This window comes from Perognathus longimembris, chromosome 21 (assembly GCF_023159225.1).
Source record: "Perognathus longimembris pacificus isolate PPM17 chromosome 21, ASM2315922v1, whole genome shotgun sequence".
NCBI lineage: Eukaryota > Metazoa > Chordata > Mammalia > Rodentia > Heteromyidae > Perognathus > Perognathus longimembris.
In genome coordinates, this window is record NC_063181.1 from 20,652,259 (window position 1) to 20,677,071 (window position 24,813).

Genomic DNA, 24,813 nt, shown 5'->3' on the forward strand with positions numbered 1-24,813 from the left:
CTCTTCTCCTTTGTAAAGGAGAATAATAATAATAGTATTTAAGTGATAGGGTTGTTATCACTATTCAATGCTATAATAGGCTTAAATATTTAGAAACTTTCTGGCATAAAATAAATTCCCAGTACATTTCATTAGCCATGTTTCATAAATTATTGTGATATTAAATCTTGACTGCCAATTTAATTAAGTTGAGAAACCCAGAGAAGATTACCAAAACACACTGATGGGTATGACTAGGAGGGCATTTCCAGAGATGATTAGATCACGAGATTAGATCTGGAGGGGCTCTGACATGATAAATGGGTTCGTTCTATGTTGGTATTGTTGGTGATAGCAAGAAACAGTACTTAAGGTCGGATGGTGGAAATAGATCACTGAGGAAGTGTTTTTCAAGGTTCTGTCTTTCTCTGGACCTTTCTTGTATTTCTTCTCTCTGCTTGCTGTCATCATGACTAATCAATTATTTTCCTCTATAAGTTCCTGCCACCATGATATTCTCCCTAACCAATACATCGAGGAAAGATGAGATGAAATCTCTGAAACACCTAGCCAAAAATAAATCCTGACATTGTTTTTGCAAGAACACCAACTAATTTATCACATTTTCATTCAAAATAAGTCTGTCTGTATTCACCAGAACCATAACAACATGAAAATGTTATTGGCTACATAGTACAAAAGGAGTCTAGCATCTACAAAACTGTAATTCTACATAGAAAAATAAAGCCTACTATGTGTTTTGGGGAAATGGAGTTAAAATCAATCAGGTCTAAGAGTTCTTTTCAGTTGAGTTCACATATTTTTCATGATTCTCTCCCTATTTATCTGTGCCACAAAATATTTGCCTAAACTTTTTTGTAATACTGTCGAATTCACTTTTCAGAACATTTTCTCACCATCAGCTCCAACCCAAGTTTCCTCCTATATTACTGTCGGACATCATTTTTCCCATGTCTTCACTAGAGTAGATGTAGCCAAGTACAGTCATATCACTTGAACCATCTGTTTTTACTGATACTAAACACATCAATAACATACAGAAAGGCAATAAAATTACATTATTTACTGAAAATAAATCCATTGTAGTTTTATTTTATGCTTCATTTATGTATGTTGACAAACATAAACAGAACAAATTATGGGTATACCACACATTTTTGAGACACATGTGTAGCTTTGAAAGTTTCAAAGATGGATAAAATAAGGTTGGATTTCCATGAGTTTTTTGTTCTACAAATATTCTTCCTCTGAACAGGTCCACTAAACAGTACTTTGGCTTAAGATACATATTAGTCCTATAAAGTACATTGGTTTGACTATAATTCTAGACAGAGAAATCCTTTGCTTTGGATTAGTATTTAACTTAGTACTAAGGGAGATATTGCATTTGAATCAATTTTTCCAGATGAATTTTAAGAAGACAAAAACCTCTATGAAGTTAACTCATCATCCTTGAAGTACCATCCTTGGAGAAAGTTGAGCATATTGGAGCATAGGCATTGAAGAGCCTGGAATAGAAATTCATGGATGGATGGAGTTAAAGCTGTATTACTGTTTCCGTGCAAACCTGATAATAAAGTAAGGATATTAGTGCAAATATTGAATCCAAGGATCTACCCATGTTATTTACCCAAAGCTAGCTAATGCAAACGAAATAAAGCAAAGTGGTAGAGATGTGACCAGAGATAAACTGTTCTTAGCCAGCACCATGAAATAACTATCCCTTAATAGTGCCAAGTGACAGATAAGATAGGCCATTGGTGATACATTTTTAAGATTTTATTTATTGCCTTCCTCTGCTTCTTTATACTAGCTAATATCTGACTTACATCCATTAAAGTTTCTGGTCCATGCCAATCGGTAGCTTAAGAAAATTGGATTAAGCTTTGCCAGAAAGTATCCTATGACAAAGAATAAAATGCATTCATTTTTTCCCTCAATAGTGAAACAAAACAAAACTACTGTTTCACTTTCAAAATGTATGCTCTTCCATGTCTTTCGGCTCAAATTGGCCAAACAAGGCCACATGGAAACAGAAAAAGAGTAAGCACTTCAACTCTCGGAAATATCAAGCAGTTTCCTAGTGGACAAAGTGCTTAACTCCATTAGTGCCATAGGCTGATTAAATCACCCACATTACATTTCAACGGGGTTTCAGCCAATTAAGCCAGCTCAATTCATCTCTGCTTTCTGGGGTCATAAAGACATTAGAAACAAATTTATGATCAGGCCTGTTAGTGAAATGACTTGGAGAGATTTTTTTTTAAATCAGAGTGGCTAAATTAATAATAAAACGTTAAAAATGATCTGAAACAAGCATTTTTTCAGACATATTCAAATTCCCCATGATATGGCCTTAATTATATTCAGAAATGCTTTTCTTTTCCTCCCTCTTTCTTTGGCTAAGCAGACTTAGAAATCAGTGAACTGAGCAAACCAGCCAAGTGGAACAAAGGAAGAAATAAGCTGAATTCATTTTCAGTCAGGTAATACCATTGTGGAACTATCTTGGAGCGGCATTCAGTTAGCCTGAATGATAATTCCACCACGCAGCACACAGGAGAGGGGAGATTTAATCCCTGTAGTTACACACATCTAGTCAGTGCAGTTTAGCCGATTAGGTTGTGCAATTTCTACTACTGCAGAGATTGCTTTCTATACTCCAGCCAGATTCATCAAGCTCCTCACAAAACAACATATATCATCAGATCTTTGACTAAAATGAAAACTAAAAGCTCATCAGGTATGAGGCAAAGAAATTTATGTAAAATGATAACACTAAATGCTCCATGAATAAATTTCTATTTCACAGTGATGAAAAGAAATGTAAGTTTCTTATTGTTCATGGGACTGCTTTATAAAGTACTTGAGAGGTACATCAGGCAAGAACAACTTATGTATCATGACTATCTATGACAGGGATGGCTTGTAGAACACTTCCCAAAATAAGGATGACAATAAAGCTGAGGCCAAAATTGGCCAGATTGTTTAATAATTACACATACTTATCTCCTGCTTCCCCAAGTTCCTTGCCTGTAAAACCTAAAGTTCATGTATAAATTCCAAAAAATGTCTGAGGATGGAGTGAATTGGCATCTTCCCATGACATACTTACGCCCTGTAATAAATGTTCCTTTTCTCCCTTCACTGTGTCATCTTATTGGGAGCAGAATGATGAGTGTCTGCGATTAATATGTGATCTTCTGGAATTTTGGTCTAGAATTTAAAGATTCAATTTTAAAATAATCTTCTTATCTGTCGTAAGTAGTCTTTGAATCCTAATATCATCTTTGATGTTTTTAAATCAACCATCTAGTAATTTGTTAAGAGTATAGTGCCAAATGCTTATAAGAAGCACTCATTTCCATAATGACTCACATAAAAAAGGGTTTAGATTGTTTACTGCATTTGCTTTATGTAACAACAGAATTTGTAGATTCATGGCTGGTGTGATGGCTGCTAGAAAAGTTTATTCATGGAGCAATCTTGTGTTTTACAGTAGATTACATCCCTATTATGCCTTCTGTGTTCCTCTTCTAGCTTTGTCCATGATGATAAAGCCTGCATTTCACCAAAAAGAAAGAAAGAAACAGAGGGCAACTCCTTACATTTTAAAATACATGATAGACAATGTATATTTAACTTGTGTTTATATACTATTTCATAACCTAGTTGTGAGAACACCTTACTCCCTGTTACAAAGGCTTAGAGAAGAGATAATGTTTCCCTTTTCAGATGAGTTCTGTACTTGGCTAAAATGTCTATCACCATACAATATATATTATATTATATTATATTACATTACTATATATGAAGGTCATTAGCAGACTGTGCCGCAGATGAGACATTTGCAAATGCTGAAGAAAGTAAGCTACAAGTAAAGACCCTACAGGAAATAGGAGATGTAAACTTTCACAAGGTATGGTTTATGCATCCTTATTTCTACCTAGTCTCTAGTTATGAGGTGTGGAAAAGTGCATCTTTTGATAATGCTGCAATCTGCAGTGCTCCATAGACTAACCACCAACAAATGCAAACTGACACTTCTGAAATGGATTAGTGTGCATATCAACAATCTCCTAATGGCTTTCATCCTTTCTATCACACTTGACCTTGCCTTTTGCAGGCATTTGATAAATGATTAATTATTCATTGTGGAACTTGATCCTTGAGCAACTAAACTACTTCCCGGAAGCAAATATGGATGTGTATTAAAGCATCAGAATCAATCAATTATTCATTGATTGTATGCCTTGTATTTGCTTGTGTGTGTCAATCTTAAAGTTAGACAGACTGAAAGATTTTATAAAGATAATGGAATATATGGTATCTGATCTAAAAGCAGTTTTTTTTCTTAAAATGAAAGAGATACTAAAAGAATGTGTTGATTGTTGTTATAAATATATGTATTTATGATCATCATCAGATTTGTCCATTTGGTGCCTGTCTACCTCGTCAGCAGAAGGGAACAAAAGAGAATATAAAGTAAAACAAAAGGGAAGCTCAAATCTGAAAATAAACATCTATGCAAAATCCTCTGGCACTAAGGGGAAAAAATACCAGAAGACAAAAAGGTTAGGTTAATTATAATTTAATATTTTTCAGTTGACAAGAAGAGGAGATGAAGGCCAGAAATAGAAAAATAAAGTGTGTGTTATATTCTAAATGTTGAACAGGTGAAAAAAAAAAGTCATGGAATGAGAGGCAGGGAGAAAGCTGATGTCTCAAGTTGGAGAACACAGTGTTTGGAGCCAGATTCGTGGGCCAGTGAGTTCCAAATCATGGAAAAAGAGGAAAGAAAATTTGTTTTTCTATTTTGTAAATATAGTAATTTTTTTTCATTGAATATTTAAGAAGCAATAGGGTTTTTCATGAGTTGGAACTTATCAGGCATTTCCTTATTCCTTTGAAGTCATGGGCATTGTTTTACATGAATGTACACATGGAGACATTGTTTTCAGATAGCTTTGTCGATTGAAGAAACATATAGCATATATTTCTGACCATTGGTTTGCTTTGCCTACTGGTTAGCAGTTATTCCCACCCTGACATAGGCTTGCCTTCTGAACGATATATATATATATATATATCTGAGGAATTAAACCCAGGGTTTCATGCATGCTAGGTAAGCACTCTACCACTAGGCCACATTCCCAGCCCCACCCCCCCAATGGTCTTATTTTAAAATACATAATTAAACATCTGTTACGTTTTAAAACTGGACCAGCTATTTATCTTGTGATTTAAAGAATTAAGGTATGGAAAATCAACAAATAATATATACATAAAGGTGGACACAAACATGTAATTTTGAATGATCATATGTCAAAATTGAGAGCAAGAAGTTTAATTTGTTTCAGCAAAGATAGAAGATATAAGAACTATATATAATCACTAAAATAAGAACAGCGATAAGCATGTGAAATCTAATGGAACTGGTGGATTTATTTGAAATATTTTATCTATTTTGAAGAGAATTATTGACATGGAATAAAAAACTGATTTATCTTAGATTTAGCTGTATTTTAGATTTAGATTTAGATTCATTTTAAACACACATAATTATAACCAATCCTCTAATCAGAACTAAAATTTATTTTTCTCCTAGAAACTACTTGTATATATGTTGTATATTTGCAGAAAAAATTCATTTGTATTGCTTTCAGACAAGTCTGTATCATTTTACCTATGCTTGAGGTTAACATCTCCATTTATGGAATTGTAATATATCTTATTAAACCGCAAATTTGAAGTAAAACAAAAATGCGTATTTATTGATATCAAGATTATATAATTTATGATGTATGTGATATGTATTATATATTGTATAACATAAAATATGATATATCTAATATATAATATGATATGTAATATAGATATATTATATTATATTCCTATATATTACATATTATATTTTACATATATTATATTATATATATTTTAGTAAATGAGATTGATCCCTTTGTCCCTAAGTTCATATTGTTTTCCTTAATAATAGACAATTCACAGTGATTTCTAGTGAGCTTCAAAAATCTTCTTTTCTTAAAAAATATTTGTGTCCCTCAAATGTGAGCTAGTTTATTTAGATGTATCAGCAGAATTTGTGGGTTAACATATCTATAATGTGTTCTGAAAATCCAAAGTCATATAATATCAAATACTATCAAAGTGCACTTCCTATTCAGATATTTTGAAAGAAACATAGAATTTTATGTTTAATAAAATCTCCAGTATTGTTTGCTATTATAATATCTGCTTACAAAACAAGACTCAGGGTAAAAAAAGAAAAACAACTACAAAAACAATACTTGAAAACTGTTTGGTCTAAGTGAATGAAACACCTCATGGGGGGAAAGAGAAAGGGGGTGGGGGGAGGAGGGTATGAGTGCCGAGGTAACAAACAGTACAAGTATTGTATCCAATGCCTAATGTATGAAACTGTAACCTCTCTGTACATCAGTTTGATAATAAAAATTGAAAAAAAAAGACTCTCTTTTTCCCAATCTAATCTTTCATTTTAGACTCTTGAATCATGTACTTTAAGAAAAGATATGAGGGCTGGGGATATAGCCTAGTGGCAAGAGTGCCTGCCTCGGATACACGAGGCCCTAGGTTCGATTCCCCAGCACCACATATATGGAAAACGGCCAGAAGGGGCGCTGTGGCTCAGGTGGCAGAGTGCTAGCCTTGAGCGGGAAGAAGCCAGGGACAGTGCTCAGGCCCTGAGTCCAAGGCCCAGGACTGGCCAAAAAAAAAAAAAAAAAAGAAAAAGAAAAGATATGAGTGTAATATAGATACAAATTAACTGTACAACTGGGGGAGGGGGAGAGGAGATGGGAGAAAAATGAGGAAAGATGTAACAAATATGACCACAAATGTACTCACTAACTTGCGTATGTAACTGTAACCCCTCTGCACATCACCTTGACAATAAAATTAAATTTTAAAAAAAATCTAAGAAATATATTTCCAATATGTTCTATCTGCAATATCAGGAAGTGCTCCCCCTAATATTTGCTAAATATAACACCTGGTAGAAAGTATCTTTTCCTATGTATTAGCTTTAAGGCTGGAACAACATACCAACCTCTGAAGGCCTGTTATGCTTGACTCCAGACAGAAAAAAATAAAAACAAAAAACAAGTAGTTCTGCTGCTAAAATATGTTTGGCAGACCACGGATAATTAAATTAACCTCAAACATAGCATCCCCCCAAATTCAAATGCCATTTGAGTGATCTATATATAGAACTTTATTTTTAAAGTGAAGAGGAGATGCTTGTTGTCCAATGTTCACAACAGCAGTGGCAATGAAAATGAAAAACTCATTGAAACTGTTCTTTGTGACCTCCAATATGGCTGTGAAAGCAAAGTGAATATTCAAAACAATTCCAAGTCTATTAACAACAAGTAACTATAAGTTCTCAGCTAACTCATTCTTTTAAAAAGATAGGTTTTGGGATTAGAGTCTATCTTCAAAATCTACCTTTCTGAAGATGAGAAATAAATCTGAAACTGTTAACTCAGTCCCTGGCTACAGTCTGACATTTGTCTAGGTGGCATTAGCTCAGAAGCTTCTAGTATGGCTTTCCTTGAAATATTAGAAATAAGCCAAGCATCCTCCTATCCATGATGCTCTGAGACTGACCTTTGTTGTAGAAGAAAATTTCTAGCTTGTGGATTTTGGCAGAGACTTTTTCACAGCATGAGAGAGAAGAATAGAAAGCTCCTGTAGGTAATAGACTGGATGATGGATGACTGTCTATATCCAACCTATTATACTAACCAACAAATAAAGAATGAATAAAATTAGTTTATTATTGCTGTAATTTAAAAACAGATTTAAAAGCTGGATTTAGCATATTCTGGAAAGAATGAAAAACACTGTTTGAGAATAAGGACACTACAAAATATTCAGAACCTTGCTCTATTGTTAAAGTCAATTAGTACAGTTATTGTTATGACAATTTATCTGTGTAAAAATAATTCTAAGAAATAACATTTCTCTTCTAATAAGATGTCTTATTCATTAAGCCTATTTTATTTATGAGATAAGTAAAAATTATGGCATGTAAAACACTATCTATTCCAGCAGTCTGTTTTACAATTTAAAATATTTGTTTGTTCTAGATTATCAATCTAGCACTATATCACTTTCAGCTACAACTCAACTTCGGGTTTTTGAGTGGTAAATTTGAGATAAGAGTCTAGCAGACTTTCCTTCCCAGGCTTAAACTGTGATCCTCAGATCTCAGCCTTTTGAGTACCTAGAATTATAGACATGAGCCACAGGTACCCACTAATTCACATATATCTTTGTTTCAGTAGTATTGTTAAAGTAATTAATCAACTAGTGATTTGGATATTCAAGTTGACACATTAAAAATATGAAAAATGCAGATACAGAAAACAAAACCATTGTTCATATTCTACTGAATGCAAAATTACATTATGCTAAAATATAAAAGTTGTGCAGATTTCAGTTAGCTTTTGCTCACCTAAATGCAGTATGATCTACGAGAAGTACAAAATAAAAGAAACTTTGAGCTGACAATTTTTGCAAAACCATTTCCCTCCTTTTTAATATCTAACATAATTTTAAGAATAAACATTTTAGACATATATCTGCCTAGTAATGTTTTATTACTTTATACTATGTAGAGTTTGTGTTTGTATGTGTATGTGTACATAAATCGTATTTGCTTTTCTCAAGAAAATTGTAGTACTTTTACTTGTAAGCAGTGTGTCCTAATTTATTTATTTATTTATTTTTTTGCAGAGAACTGTTTACTGGAGACAACATACCCCAGAGTTGTTGCATAACTTTCCCCAAACTTCAGGTAGCCATGACCACAACATGAATATTAGTCTCATCCTGGTGGGAAAAAAAAATTAGCTTGGGGTGTTTGAGTACTTCCATCACCTCAGTATTTGAGAGACCTAACTCAGGAGGCTGAGGCAGGAAATTGAGGGCAGCCTGGGTTACGTAGTGGATCTTCTCCTTCTTCTCTTCCTTCTTCTCCTTCTCCTTTCTCCTTTCTTCTTCCTTTGGTTGGTCTTGATGCTTGAACTCTGAGCCTGGGTACTGTTCCTGTGAAGTTCAGCTCAAGGCTAGTGCTCTACCATTTGAGCCACAGTGCCACTTCCTGTTTGCTGGTGGTTAATTGGAGATCAGAGTTTCACAGACTTTCCTGCCTGGGCTGGCTTTGAACTGCGATCCTAAGATCTCAGCCTCCTGAGTAGCTAGGATTACAGATGTGAGCCACTAGTGCCTGGCCTTGATTTTTATTTTATTTTATTTTTTAAGTTAATTTATTTATTAATTGAACACAAATTTTTTTGACAAGGTGTTGTGCAAAAAAGGTACAGTTACATAGTAGGTCAGTATGTACATTTCTTTTTTTTTTCTCAAATTTTTATTATCAAACTGATGTACAGAGAGGTTACAGTATCATACGTTGGGCATTGGATACATTTCTTGTACTGTTTGTTGCCTTGTCCCTCATGCCGTGTCCTAATTTATTAAATAACAGAATAAATAGAACATATTTTCTATGTACAAAATAGGAGAGAAATACTTTAAATAGAGTAATAGAAATTATGAATGATCACATTTCTTTTTACAACTTAGGAACAGTAACAATAAAACAAAAACACAAAAGCACACCAGCTTATTTTTCCAAGAGAGGGTTCCTTTCCAACTGAGACATAATATTTCCTAAGAAAACTGAAGTGTAGATTTTTCAGGGAACTTCCCTGAGATTGCACTGATATTTATCACTGAAAGCATGAATTAACAATATGAAAAAGACCAATTGTCCCTCCTCGTTATCACCAAAGGGAAATATTGAATTGTTCCGAGACAACAGCACTAGATCCAACCTTGTTTATACCTGGACTGAAAACCATATCAGTAGAGACATAAAAGATTGACAAAATTGTCATTTATGGTCATATGATTATTAATTGTTGTTAATTTCAAGGCTTAAAGAAAGCATGTGAGCCCCTGCATTGTCCTCCTTACCTCCATTTTAAATAGCTTTAGCAGCTAGAGGCATCCCCAGACATTAAATGGAACATCTGATAGCTTTAAAAATAATACTCAGAGTTGGAAAATGCAGATGTCAAGGACTACTTAAGTTAATGATAAGTGACTTTGAAAATTTATTTTATTTTTATTCTGCCAGTCCTGGGGTTTGAACTCAGGGCCTCGGCAATGCTCCTGAGCTTCTTTTGCTCAAGGCTAGTACTCAACCACTTGAGCCACAGCCCTACTTCTAGCCTTTTCTGTTTATGTGGTATGAGTACTAGAACCCAAGCACTCTACCACTAAGCTACATTCCCAGACCAATGAACGACTTTTTAAAGATGACTAATTTTACACTTGTAATAGTCACATTCAGAAAAAAATATTTGTTCCTAAAAGTGTTAGCTACTTTTGTTTGTCATATTTTATATTTTGCTTTCATTTTGTAATAAGCAGCCTTTATAATTCTAAGGTGACACTTTTATTCTCAGTATTTTAAAGCTCTAATTTTGAAGAGAAAATTATGGAAAATGTTATCTTTGCTTCTCAGTGTATATTGAATGAATGATAACATCCATATTTTTCACGTGTTTGTGTTTGTGTATGTGTTTGTGTGTGTTATATTTCTTAGTTTTTTTTTAACCCGTCTCCTCAACATGTTGATTATTATGTGACCAGGTTCTTTGTTTTTCTATTGGTCAGTATTTGTACTGCTTCATAGACCTCAAGGATTATGGTTGTGATTAAATTTGAAATGCTTCCAGATATGCTTTCTCCAAATGTATTTTCTATCCTCTGATGTTCTAAATCTTCATTTACATTGGTGTTATTGTACCACAAGTCACTGAGACTCTCTTCCTTTTCTTCTGTTCAAGATGCTTGTTTTGAAATCTTACTCTGGTGTACCCTGTCAAATATGATTGTGTTTTTTTGTGCCAGTCATTCAGCCACATACAGTAAATTTTATTTATTTTCTGTGTTTATATTCATTCACAAAGAACATTTACAATGTCATCCTTCTAAAGAGGTGAAACTCATTTTAACTCTAGTGTAATTATCACTATTTGTGGAATTTCATATGAGTTTCAAGTACATATGTGATTCTCTCCCATCAGTATTCCACACTCTAAATTTCCATGTTAAACTGAGAATTCTTCTTTTTCCATGTTCTTCTTGTTTGGCCTGATGGAATATAATCCAGGACATATGCTTATTGGTATTATTCAAATGTCCAATGACCTTTACCTTATGGATTTTTTTCCTCTATGCAGTTTCTTTCTCTCCAAGGCTCTAACCCAAACGTTATATCTGCACTAAATCTCCTTAATCATCAGTTTTGTTTCTTTAACTCAGGGAAACTGGCAGATATCTGAGTAGATTTTCTCCCGGCACTACTGTCTGCAAATTGCCCCCCTGGAAGATGGCTAGGCTGTGGAAGGGCTCATCTCTTCTTTGTCCCTTCCCTTGAGAATCATAAGGCCTGTTGTCCAATGATTTAATGTACTTATTCCTTACAGTTTTTCAGTATGTCCAGTTATTCACAATAGCAGAGCCATTCTCAGAGGAGTTACTACTTCAGAGACTATAATACACATGTCTAAATTTTAGTCCATCTACAGGTTACTGTAAAATGTAGGAAATTTCTTTCCTTTAGAAAGTAAATATATTAGGTTGGAGTAAATTACATGATATGTTAAAACTGACTTTTAAGTTTACTTTTAGTCCAATATCAGTCTTTCTTCAATGACCATTGATAAATTTAGATTTGTTTTAAATGCAACTAATTCTGTGATTTGACTTTTCGCAACTGGAAGTTTACTTAAACAAGTCATTACTTCCTCCTTTCTGATGGACTTTAAAGTAGGCAAAATTGAATGATTTATTATTGAAATGTATTTGTGTTGGTATGAGAACTCGTTCAGTTGTAACGGGGGTCCATCAGTTTCTACTGGATGCACAATATCCTTTGATCTACTGACCTTGCATTTGTTATCTTCAACAGCAGAAACTATATGGACAATGCCAAAATGGTTGAAGATTTTGCTAATCATATCCAATGATATTCTGCACTTAAAATCAAATATGCATATTGAATAATTTTAAAAGAAGGTTCAGGAGTAGATTTTTGTGTTAAGAAATCAGTGAAAGAAAGGTAACAATGTTTATTTGGATCTTATAAATATAGTAAAACCAGGGTAGGATACCAGAGACTGTTTTTAAGTATATCATTGTTGTAATTAATTTCACATGCCATGTGAAACCATACCAATTTTCTTCTCTGGTATTCCTTTCCTGTGGTTTTACTCCTACTATTACTGTAACTGATCTTACTACCCCAGATACTGTTTATAGGTGTACTGAAACTAGGGAAGGGAAAGGGAATACCAAAATTGAGAAACAAAAGATAAAAAGACAAACCATTGCAATAGAAATACTTGCAAAACCAGTTGGTGTAAATCAACCTTACAACTCATGGAGGGGAGGGACCTGGGGAGGAGAAAGATGGGGAAAATGAGGGAGGAGGCAACAAGTTGGATAAGGAATGTACTTGCCTTACATAAGGAACTGTAACCCCTCTTTACTTCACTTTGACAATAAAGAAGGGGGGAAAAAAGAAGCAATGGAAAATGAACAACTGTGCTAGCTTTTCGACCATATGAAACTGCCTTAGTTTTGACATGGTGACCTCCCTCTTAGGTATCTCAATGTAAGCTAATTTTCATGGGGCAAGCCTCAATTTTCTGCGCATGCCTGACTTCATGTGGTTAGAATGCGAATGTTGCTTTTATATCCTTTTTTTTTTTTACTGGAAGTTCAAGAAAAATGTAATCAGAATCCATGAAGATAAAATTGCTTAAATCATCTGGAAGATCAGACTTAAATTTCTGAAACTCAGAGAAACTTGAACATTTTTTTCATATTACTCTAATTACAATGTTACTACACAGAAACAAATGTAGTCCACCATAAATTGAATGCCATGGATATATCAATCCAATTCTAAAACAAAGTAAAACTATTTCTAAAATGCTCTTTCCTCATGGACGTGACTGGGTGGGAGAGTGATAGAGTTACAAAAGAGACATAAAACCACAAAATCTCATTTTTGTGTTCTCTACAAGCTTCTATTGTTTTCTTACTGATTGTTACCCACAGCAGTCTTAGTACTCAAACCTATGAGAAGGTAGACACTGAAGGTACAACCACTGTGTATTTTCATTTGTATTCTGCATTTCACTCTTAATCTTTTGAACCTATAATGTCACAAAGGCAGACAAGATTAAACTTAACTGGGTTTTGTTGCTGTTTTACATTTAAACCTTATTGCAAAGACAATGTGCAGAAAGGTTACAGGTACATAAGTAAGGTAATGAGTACATTTCCTTTTGAATAGTGTTACTTACTGCCTCATTTTCTCCCATTTTCCCAATAACCCCCAGTGCCCCCCGTCAAGTTGTAAAGTAAATTTCCAACACAGTGTCTATTGAGTATCACTGTTGAATAGATGCACCATTTGCCCAACCATTTCTGTGACTCTCTCTCCCTTCCTCAAGACAGACAAACTTATATAAAAGGCAGAGTAGAGAATCAAAAAGAGTGACCACAGGGAATAAACCAAAGGGAAATAAAGGAAAGAGAAAAGAAATAACTTCAAACTGTACAATAAAATTTGTCATAGCAATAAGAATTACTGACTCACAGGAAACTCAGAAACACATCATTAGCTCAAAGGAAGGTGATTCAACTACTCATGGTCTTACTACTTTCAAATTACAGATGCTATTTTATAACATTAAAATAACAGATCTATTATAATATTGGAACATATTTACCATCCATGTTTCCCATTCATTAATTCTCACCTAATGTAGTATATATTTCCATGTAATGATATTATGTTCAAAGGTTTTTTTAATACACAGACATTGTTACTTCCCCAAATAAGAAATTAATGTGTGTAATTCTAGAATTCAGTAGGTTAAGGCAGGTGGATTGTGAGCTTGATGCCATCGTGTGCTATATAGCATTTCCAGGCCAGTGTGGGCTATGTTACAAGATCTTATAACGTGAAAGCAAGAAATAAAGAAAGAGAGAGTGTGCATACAAGAGAGAGTGGGGTAAAGAAGGGAGGAAGGGAGGGAAGGAGGGAGGGAGGAATACAAAAGTAGAGATGAAAGAAGGAAAGAAAAACCAAGAAAGCAAACAGGAAGAAAGGAAAAAAAGAAAAAGACAGAAGGGGAAAGAAGGAAATATAGAAGTTGCATTTCCTTCTAGAAACTGTTAAGGTAAAAAATATATGAAATCTAGTGGTCTGGATTTAGCTTTGTAAGGGCAGTAGGAAGGTATGTGTGTGAGGGTGTTTCTCCTCATATCTGCATCATGCTGACCTAGGTAACACTAGCTCTTTTAAACCTTATTTTCTACTACAATTGCTTTCAAGTACCTCTATTTTTGCAGCACAGAGGAAGTCTAAAAGCATTACTCTGAGATAATTTCTAAGTCAAAGTTCATCAATAATTGTGCACTTGGTAAAACACAGAAGAACGCATCAAGTTTCTCATATCATCTTTATTTGTCATAATGACCAATATTTAGTAATCACATTTAGCTCCATAATAAGTACATTTGTGCAACACTCATAATAACCAAATACAGTTAATATCATCTCCCACATTTCACAGATGACAAAGGAAATTAATTATTTTTCCATGGGAAAAAACATTTAATAAACTTAGGCTATGATTCCATTATAGGAATTTAGATTCCCAAAATTCAAATGCTTATCCACAATATATTTTTTACAGTCTCCAATCATCTTGTGAAAAAATAGAAATTCAGTAAATATGAGCAGAATGGTAATTCATTAAATAATATAGACTGGTAATTAATAGACATCACACTTTACTTTTATGATTAATATATGGAGATAAAATTATTGAGCATAAATTTTCTCTCATTTATTATTAAAAATAAAACAAACCTAATAATTGTATTGAAAATCACATAATTATAAGGTATGAACAGATCAGTAGGACCATTCAGCTGAACTGTTCTAAAATGCCACATCTAATTTAAAGTAATTTAAACAATTTACTAAGGATTCTCGAACTCTCAGAATTCTATTACTGAACAGCCCTTACAGGTTAGTAAAGTTACTTAACCTTTTCTCAGTTCCCACTTTTGAAAAAGAAAGATAAATTATTCTTACATCAGTACAGAAGTGAAGTAAATAAAAGATTCCACACATTCATACAATTCTTGAGTTTTTCTTGACCTCAAGAGTGCATTTTTCCTCCTGGGAATCAAGTCTTTGTAGCTACACAGTTTTTCAATGTTTTTCTGTGCAGACTTTGGTGGTACCAAAACAAATTGCTCTTAGGATGAGAAAAAAAGAAATGTCTGGACCCTAATCTATTTACAGCATCATAAAACAATATTTGATGGAATATGAATCGCTGAATTACACTGACTTAGTCATATATTCTATAACCCAATACCCAATACTTATCAATACTTATTCTTTAGTTTGGGCTTTATCATTACGGTAACACTTCTTATTATCCTTGTTTTTGATGCCTCCTTCTTACTTGATCTATACCTTTAGTTGCCACTTTCTTCTTCAAAATTAAACATAGTTAAGTTTCTGGATATGACATTGAAATAGACTTAGATATATTCTCCCTTATTTTCTCTGTTCTATACTACTCTCTTTCAAAAGAATTATTGATTGATTTGCTATACTGGGTTTGAACAAAATGCCTCATGCTTGCTCAGCTTGTTCTTGCTGGTACTTGACCACTCAAATATTTTTGATGTGTGTTTTTGCTGCCTAATTTTGACCTCTAGTTCCATGGATTTTTGTACTTCAGCTGGCTTGAAAGTGCCATCATCCAGGTATTTGTCTTCTACATAGCTAAGATTACAGATATAAATCACTGGTACCCACCTTCAAGTCAAGTTCTTAGTGAGATTATTATCCCCTCTTATTCCTGTTTCCTAGGCTTAAGCTTTATTTTCAGACTTGCAAGGATTCTCCTTACAACCTGAATAGTCAGCGTGATCTCATGGTGTGTTTACACACCACATATGCTATGACATTTTATTGCACATTTTGTGTTTGCTAGTAATATCTCTGCAATCTTCCACTGGTCTAATATCTATTCTAATCCCTCAAAGATAAGTGGACTCTTCTAAACAATATATGTTACTTTGAATAGACAAGTAGCAGGAATCATAATAGAATGAGAGAGTGCAGAGAAAGAATGCAGTAGAAGAGGTCCAGTTGAATAACAATATTTGATCACATCATTAACAAGAATTGTGAATTCTGGTTGGAAATACATTTAGTATATCATGGTTCTGTCAAAACTAGGTTACTACAATGCAATAAGACAAGTGTTTTATACATGTTTAGGAATTTATGAATCTGGAAGTTTGAGACTGATAGAGATACAGATCTGCATGCATACTTAACAAATAGGTGAGAGTTAAAATAGCATTTTACAATCAAAGAATTTGACTTTACAAAATATTGATTTAAAATGATCATAGTAAAGAGTGCTGACAATTTGTCACAGCTACAATCTGGAATGGATCAGGAAAATGTGGTATATATACACAATGGAATTTTATGCCTCTTTCAGAAATAATGACATTGCCCCATTTGTAAGGAAATGGAAGGACCTGGAAAAAGTTATGCTAAGTGAAGTGAGCCAGACCCAAATAAACATGGACTTTATGGTCTCTCTTATAGGGAATAATTAGCACAGGTTTAGGCAAGTCACAGCAGAGAATCACAGGAGCCCAAAAGCTATACCCTTACAAACACATAAGACAAAGCTAAGTGAAATGAACTCCATGTTATGGAAACGATTGTTATATCACAGTTGTAACTACTATCAACGTGCCATATGTAACTGTAACCTCTATTATTAATGATCTTCTTGTATCACCTTCCTGTGGTTGTAGTACACTTTCTCTGTGTCATATCTGAGTATATTGGAAACCGGGTATACTGGTATTAGAACTAGGAAATTGGAAGCGAATACCAAAATCGAGAGACACAGGGTAAACAAGACAAACAACTACAAAAGCAATACTTGAAAAACTATTTGGTGTAAATGAACTGAACAACTCATGGCGGGGGGCGGGGGGAGAGAGAAAGGGGGCTGGGGAGGGAGGAATGAGGGACGAGGTAACAAACAGTACAAGAAATGTATCCAATGCCTAATGTATGAAACTGTAACCTTTCTGTAATTCAGTTTGATAATATATATGTATATATATATATATATATATATATATATATATATATAGAGAGAGAGAGAGAGAGAGAGAGAGAGAGAGAGAGAGAGTGCTGACATTTAGGTACACTATAGAAGAGAGTTAATGCATTTTCAAAGTGAGAAAAACAATAAAAAATACCATAAGAGGAAACAGTATTTGCAATCCAAAGTGTAAGCTGAAAAATTATATCTAAATGAACTAAGAATTAACAAGGAGTGATACTTTTCAATTAGACTACTTTCTTTAAACACTATTTTAACTTCTTGTCTAATGGTAAGCAGAAAAGGAATGCCAATCAACAATGAGTGACTCCATTAAACTTATTTTTATGAGTGAAACTATGAGAGTTTTTTTTCTATTTGCTTTCTTAGGTCATGATACTTTTTATATATCATGATTATTTCTTGACATGTAAGAGATTTAATTCCTGCAGAACTAGATTAGTACAATATGTTCCTCATCTACCAGGAACCACACAGATGTTGTGAATCAAATTACTCTCTAAATTAAGACACCAGAATGGCTACCTAATATCTTTTTTAACATGAGAGCAAGGAATCCTTGATGTGTATTGATTGTGTCTATTTCTTAAACACAAATAAACCTTATGGGTACTATTACCTCAGAGTTTCAAAGTAATGTTTTTCTTTTTGCTTGTTTGACAAGAATGGATATGGACCATTAAATATCTTTTTTCATTTCTCTCTTCGTTTTTAGTTGTTACTATATTTGAGAGTGTTAGGGAGATAATGTAAAAGGAAAATACTTTATTCTCTAGCTGCCATATATTTTTTGGTAGGATCCAATAATATAGGTGGCTTCTTTCCATTAGAGTATTCCCCTGTGTCAGCTTCCTATGAACAATGTCCCCAAGACCTGTGGAAATTCAAACAGCATCCATCACCACCTATTCTATGTTGTGCAAATCACTGTTATTCTCTTTGACAAGTTTTAAATTTCAGGAATGCATTACCACATGCACAGGAATTCTCTTTCTGGAAGCATGTGAACACCAAGAGTAGTGTTTATCTCCATATATATACATATATATGCATATATGTATATATGTATATTACTGTTCTCAGAAACACTTCATATTATTCACTGACGTTTTAAACTTAGATAGAGTCTCAATATCTAACTCAGGTGTGTTTTCTGCCTTGGCCTCCTAAATACTAGAAAAACAAGTGTTCATGACTACACCATACCTGACAAAATTTTTTTCAATTCCAAATTCTCTTCACTGATGTTACTTTCTAACACTTACTGCAAATGACATTTGTCACTTCTTCTGTCCTATTCATATTATCCACATTTAAATAGGCACTTACAGCCCAAAGCTTTCTATTGTCTAGATTTATATGGTAAATAAATAATTATATTTCTTGGAGAAAATTTTCTGATTCCCATTAAAAAAAATCTGGGTAGCATTTGCTTAACTGCACTAACAACAGCTCTTCCTTTACATTCTCACTGCTCACCTCAAGCTTTGAAGGGCAAGGAACAAAGCATATGGATTAAAGTACAGGTGTAGGTAAGAATCTACATTGTTCACTTCTTATTCTTTTTATTAAGGACCTCCTTGCTCACAGAGAGTTTAAATTCCAGTGTCTTGATGTCACAATGATGTCCATTTTAAGATGGAAATATCTTGGCACTCCATTGTTGAATTAATGTGTTGTGGTGGTTACTATGCTTGCAGTCTAAGAATGACTCACTGACACTCCATTTATTATTTATGGATTACATAGTGGGCCAGCAGAGAAAGAGAAAAAGAAAAAGAAAACTTGGAAACTAAAATCAATACAAATAATAGCCTCTCACAAGAGAATTCCCAGGAGATTAAGTAGCTCTTTGGTATCTTTCCTCTTGTCATCTTTTTCTCTCTCATGTCTTCAGTCCCCCACTTCTCAAAAAAAATTCTATGCACAGAATTTTTATGATTTGCCTATTACATGTTTTACAAATTATCATTATCAATGGTTTCACTTTGCATTTTTCTAAACAACTCCTTTTAAGCTACAATTGATTAGGCAGCATATCTTGGCTGAATTTTTTTCTGCTAGAACTTTTAGAGAAAAAAAAAGGACAGTATCAACACTTCTAATCCATGAAGATGGAAAACTTAAAAAAAACTACTTAATAATAATAATAACTGCAAAAGTAATTTACAAAATGAGATTAGATTATCTACAGGAGGTGACTGTATCAAAAGGATATATTATTTTTGTTCAGTCTCTACATTATTCCAAAAAAACACTATTCTTCTGAACAGTACTGTATATATGCAGTTCCCTCTATTACTATAAACAGTACTTAATTATGAAATATAATATAAATGGTGTTCTAAAAGAAAATAAAACAATATAACTATTGAAAATTTATCCCAAGGATTACAAACTAGAATATGGTATATTCAGGGTAGAGCTCAAATAGTGTAATTCCTTAAAAGGCAAAATAGTTCAACAAAATAATAACCAGAAGCAGGTACTTGAAATGTTGGAGTAGAGGTAAAGCAGTGTGGAAAACAAAGGAAGAAAAGAAGAGGACAAACTGCAGTAAAAATTCACTCTATGTCAAACAAAATTAAGAAAAGTGAGGGAGTGGAAAGGATGGGTGAGAACACATATTGCCCTAAAGAACTGCTTTGTTGAAGGGGAACTCCTGTGTAAAATTCTTTTGGAATGGGATAAACAAATGAAATATTTACAGCAAAACATTTCCATGAATTTCACTGCAAGAAACAATAGGGGCTGTCAATTGACTCAAAGTTGATTTGGGGTGGGGGAGAAAATACAGGCGGCTCTTCCTGCATATTCCTTTATTAATTGCTAATTACTCTGGAAAGAAAACTGTGGAATTTTATGAATATGTTATATACTTCATATTTTCAATGTTTGACATGATTTGATACATAGTATAATCAAAACACCCATAATTGATACTAAAGTTCACACACATATTATTTGGCAAAAAGCTAATCATATTAAAATTTGTTCTTGATTATATAAAGCCCAAGTGCCTTATTAATGCAGTATCTTAACTAAGCCATATAAATCATAAATGTTAATGCTTTCTCTCAATAGAGATTATGCATGTTTTTACTGAGTTCAAATCAATAGTATAAAGAAACTAATGATGCTATCGCAAAAACCACATGGTTAATATAGTTATATGTGTGTTTAACCAGAAAGGAATATTTGCTTGACAGTATGTTAAAAAATGAAATGCAAGAAAAGGACAAAAAATGTGTATGTGTATATTGATATAATTATACATATAGATATACCATGAAAATATATACCTAGAGTAATTGAATATCCTTAAAGTGTTGGTGGTATATGTATGACCTGTGTACAAAATGTTGATTCATTGCATTTACTTCTGTTATCCTTGGGGTTATTACCAGAAGTCTTTCTCCTCATAGTTTTCTTGAATGATCTAAGGTAGGGACAAACAAATAAAATACACTAATGAGTATTAATATGAAAAATTAAATAACATATATGTATAAAACAATTATTTATACTTCCCATACATTATACATATTTTATATTGATACAGTTGGTAATTCATGTCAATGTAGGAGTTTATGACTACAAAGTATCAAACCATATGGAGATTAAGTCATAGCATATGTAGGGAACAAAGTTGAATAATAAATAAACACAGATAATTCTTTAATAAGCATTTGCTGGATTAATTAATGATGTTTTAACTTAGATAAATCGCATCCTCATCTTAATTAGGTTTAAAATGTATGACTTCTAGTTATGTATGACTTTAGTTTTCCACATCCTTTCTAAGTATTGTGATTTTCTACTGAAAATCTTTTATAGCCAAACTGTCATTACCTAGTATTGCAAGATTGTTTAGTTTGCATGGATTTCATCTGTTTTTAAGAAAGAGTCAAGAATACTAAGAGATAGCTCTCTTCATTTTAGACAAGCAATTGTAAATTATTTACATTTTTTATAAAAAGGGTTCAAATTTTTCTTGTCAGTGGACTTTGTAAACTATGTATGGATAATATTAGGGTTCCTAGAAAATTGGTAAATTGGTTCTCTTATTTCTCGTTCTCTCATTCTCTATGTCTCTCTCCCTCTCTCTCTACCTTTCAATCCCTTGCTCACTCTCACTGTCACTGTGTCTCCTTCTCCTCCTTTCCTCCCCTTCCCCTCTGTCTCTACCCCCTCCCTCTCCTATCTCCCATCCCTCAACTCCCATTTCCAACTATTATCCTGTCTCCCATCTCCAACTCTGTCTCTTGCTTGATGTTTCTTGTTAAGTGATTTTAGGTATTACTAAAGTTTTTCATTTTTGTTTATGTGGAGTGCTGGCAGTTCAGTACAGGGCACTACACCTGTCAGGCAGCACCCTAACATGTTAGCCCCAACTTTAACCCTTCTTGGAATTGACTGTTTTCAAGATATATTCTCACCTTATTCCTTGTCACACTTGGACTGTGATGATTTTATCTTTATTTTTCTTCATTGCTAGAATGATGAGCTATCAATCACTCACACGCACTTCTGAATTTGATTTCCCCAGTGTGGCCTAAAACGGAGATCTCTCCATTCCTGCACCTGCATTAGCTAAGATTACTAGGTTTAGACATAACTCACAGGTTTATGTCTGGAATATTCTATGGAATCACAACTTTACCAATCTTAACCTCCTAAATACTTGATGACAGACATTGCCATTTTAAATAAAAAGCTGAAAAAATTCTAACAAAACTATGTAGATCATTCTCCTTGAAAATTTTCAGCATGGTAGAGAAATCACCTTTTCCATAATCAAGGACATCCAAGATTCGTCTAAACTTGACTAGTTTATTATTTTTTTATTGCTATTATAAAGGTGAAGTGCAGAGGAGTTACAGTTACGTAAGTTAGGTAATGAGTACACTTATTGGACAATGTCACCATTGCTTTTGCTCTCTGAGTTTTTCCTTCCCTTCCCTACTTATATGTTGTATACTTCATTTTCAAAGTAGGGTCTAGTGAGTGTCACTGTTGCATTTGTTCACCCTATTTTATTTTATTCTTTTTTTTTTTCAGAGTTTTTTATTTTTTTTCTCAAATTTTTATTATCAAACTGACGTACAGAGAGGTTACAGTATCATACGTTGGGCATTGGATACATTTCTTGTACTGTTTGTTGCCTTGTCCCTCATGCCCCCCTCCCTCCCCCCCTTTCCCTCCCCCCCTTTCCCTCCTCCCCTTTCCCTCCCCCCCCCCAGTTGTTCAGTTCACTTACACCAAACAGTTTTGCAAGTATTGCTTTTGTAGTTATTTCTCTTTTTTTACCCTGTGTCTCTCGATTTCATATCTACTTCAATGTTTTTATTAAAGTAACTCTCAAACCAGACCATTCCTTTCAGTTTCTTTGATTGTTATCTTGTTATAAACTTCTGTCCGCACTTTGACAATATGTAATGCAGGTGCAGTTATATGAAATGCTCACCAAAAGCAAATATCAAGAGACAAAAATAGAGACAAATTTCCCGAGCAGATTGCTGTTGGATTAATTGTGAATGAATTTTAGGGGAAGAAGTTTATGGGGAAGAAGTGAGTGTATCTTCAAGACTGACTCCTACTGCTTGTTAAATATTATGTTAAATTTTCTGAAAAGTAATTGATTTTTACCCTTAAGTTGGATGGATTTGTCATATGTAACATTCTTCAACAAAGTTCTAAAGAGAGATAAAGGAAAACCTCTTCAATGAGTCCTAGCTTTCTGGAATGCTTTCAATGGCCCTTGCTTACATGCTGGATTCATAGTTTACTATGTCCTCAGGATGCTCCCATGCCTTTTATTCACTATTCATTAAACTTCCCCAGGTTGTCCTGACTTGGGCTACCATCTGCCAGCCCCTTCCCCAAAACCTCATGGCTATTTTGCAAGGATCTTTTTCATCATTCATTTATAACCTGAAGATTGTGAAGATTTACTACCCAAATTAGAATGCTTCATATACACCTAATATCCTCTGAGATTTTACTCTAGTTGACAATTGCCATACCACTGACTGGTTGCTGAAATTCTTCTTGCCGTTTCTGCCTTTTATGTGCTACTCCGGAAGAATGTGTTAATTGAAGGCAAGGACTTTGCTTATATTCTTTAAAGCTGAATTTCTGATACAGAGAACGGTTTCTGATATATTCGAGAAACTTTGTAAAAACTGATTCACTAAAATTAGAAATGAAGCAAAAGTGAGAGCTTAAAAAACACCATGCAGTGCGTATGTGAAAAGGAAAAAGAAATGTAAGAAATGCCTGAATATTTCACTCAGGCATGGTAGTTCATGCTGTAATCCTAACTACACAGCAAGATAAGACCTAAGGATTCAGGTTCAAAGCCAGCCTAGGGTGGAAAGTCTTTGAGATTCTTACCTCCAATTAAACACACACACACACACACACACACACACACACACACACACACACACACACACACGCAAATGAAGGCCAAAACTGGAGCTGTGGCTCAAGTGGTATTATGTTAGACCAAGCAAAAGAAGCATAGTCACCATGCCCAGACAATGAGTTCAATCCCCAAGATGGGAACAAAAAGAAAAAAAAGAAACGAAAAACAAAGGTCCATACCTGTCTTAAATGCCATGCTATCTTTAAGTGCTTATAATTTAAATACTTCAAAATGTTACCCGTGGTAGATGTTTCATTCACATTCTTCAACATTATATAATTAATAATACTACTTAACACTCTTGCCATGTACCATATTCAAACTGCTTTACAAATGATAACTGACATCAATTAATTAGCCATTATCAATTGATTTGTTGAATTAATCTCATTTCTAAAATTTCATTTTTATTGAAGATAATTAAGAAGGTTTCCAAACAGGATCTCAGACCACATCTAGTCATATCTCTTGTGCATATAGTCTGTCTCATTAAGAAATGGAAATTCTTTTTCTACTATATTTCTAAATTAGTACAGTTAAAATGACCTTCAGCTAACACCTAATTTATTCATTGTCTCATTTTTCTTTTTAGCTCTAGAATATATTGAAATATTCTTTGATAATATTTTCCTATCATAATATAAGAGACTTATAATTGATCTAAGGAACTCATTCTTCTCTGTTTTTGCCTTCAATATACCTTTAGTTTTTATTTTCATTAGGAAAGGATGTATGGTTTTATTGTGATTTTTAATATAATGAATTATTCTTCCAAATGTGACATTAATAATCATCTATAATATATATCAATTATGGACTTAATGTTGGTGCTACATAAAAAATTTACATGTAAACTTCATTTACTGATGGCTTATGCTCCAAAATTAGGTGAATTTAATTTCTTCCTCGATTTGCACTACGCATAAAATAAAATATCAACAAAAATGTTGAAAGAATAAAAACATCTTTTATTGTGTGCATTCATAATTTAAACATTTACATAATTTATTGATGTGAGATTTCCTTAAGCAGCTTGTTTGTTTTATATTAATGAAGTTTAAGTTATAT